Genomic DNA, 1,398 nt, shown 5'->3' with positions numbered 1-1,398 from the left:
TCACAGGAATCCACACGGCCATATGGATCTCGCTGATCCCATTGATCCCATTGACCCCAATAATCCCGATAATCCCATTCCTGTTTCCGTGCCCAGATCCCGCTGGCGTGGGTCATGTCTCATTTGTTACAGGGGAATTATGAGAACGCAGCTCTGTGGATGTCACTGATCCCATTGATCCCATTAATCCCATTCCCAAATGTCTGATCCCATTAATCCCATTTCTGTCCCCATTCCCAGATTCCTCTGCCCTGGGTCGTGTCTCGTTTCTTGCAGGGGAATTATGGGAACGCTGCCGTGTGGATGTCTCTGATCCCATTGATCCCATTGATCCCAATGACCCCATTGATCCCATTGATCCCAATGATCCCATTGATCGCATTCACCCCATTGATCCCATTGACCCCATTGATCCCATTGATCCCATTGATCCCATTGATCCCATTGATCTCATTAATGATTGCATTGATTCCATTGATCCCAATGATCCCATTACTGATCCCAATGATCCCAATGATCGCATTGATTGCATTGACCCTATTGGCCCCAATGATCCCATTGATCCTATTAATGACCTCATTGACCCCATTGATTCCATTGATCCCATTGACCCCATTGATCCCATTGATCCTGTTCCCATTCCAATCCCATTAATCCCATTTCCATTCCCAGATCCCTCTGGCCTGGGTCATGTCTCGATTTCTCCGGGGGAATTACGGGAACGCCGCGGTGTGGATGTTGCTGATCCCATTGATCCCATTGATCCCAATGACCCCAATAACCCCATTAATCCCGTTAATCCCATTTCTTTTCCCAGATCCCGCTGGCCTGGGTGGTGTCCTGATTTCTCCAGGGGAATTATGGGAATGCCGCCGTGTGGATGTCACTGATCCCATTGATCCCATTGATCCCTTTATTGATCCCATTGATCCCAATGATCCCATTAATCCCATTAATCCCGTTGATCCCATTTCTTTTCCCAGATTCCTCTGGCCTGGGTGGTGTCCCGATTTCTCCGGGGGAATTACAGGAACGCCGCCGTGTGGATGTCGCTGACCCCATTGATTCCATTGATCCCATTGATCCCATTGACCCCACTGATCCTGTTCCCATTCCAATCCCATTAATCCCATTAATCCCATTTCCATTCCCAGATTCCTCTGGCCTGCGTCGTTTCCCGGTTTCTCCGGGGGAATTACGGGAACGCCGCCGTGTGGATGTCACTGATCCCATTGATCCCATTATTGATCCCATTATTGATCCCATTATTGATCCCATTGATCCCCATGACCCCAATAACCCCATTAATCCCATTAATCCAATTTTTTTTCCCAGATTCCTCTGGCCTGGGTGGTTTCCCGATTTCTCCGGGGGAATTACGGGAACGCCGCCGTGTGG

General features: G+C 49.1%; 1 long non-coding RNA gene across 4 annotated transcripts in view; it reads left to right on the top strand.

Moving 5' to 3' along the window:
- LOC130587748 (uncharacterized) overlaps positions 1 to 1,054 on the top strand; it is a 3,661-nt gene extending 2,607 nt beyond the window's left edge. The window contains exon 3 of one of the 4 annotated variants that reach the window (XR_008966845.1): positions 984 to 1,054. This is a non-coding gene — a long non-coding RNA (uncharacterized LOC130587748). Of the gene's footprint in view, positions 1 to 96; positions 108 to 672; positions 696 to 817; positions 859 to 983 lie in introns of those variants that run through there. The other 3 variants (XR_008966847.1, XR_008966846.1, XR_008966848.1) reach the window with 3 other exon arrangements.
- Positions 1,055 to 1,398: the final 344 nt, after the last annotated feature.

Source organism: Malurus melanocephalus, unplaced genomic scaffold (genome assembly GCF_030028575.1).
Source record: "Malurus melanocephalus ecotype Western Australia unplaced genomic scaffold, MMel_1.1 scaffold_2379, whole genome shotgun sequence".
NCBI lineage: Eukaryota > Metazoa > Chordata > Aves > Passeriformes > Maluridae > Malurus > Malurus melanocephalus.
The sequence above is the reverse complement of the archived record's forward strand: the minus strand, read 5'-3'. Positions and strand labels throughout refer to the sequence as shown.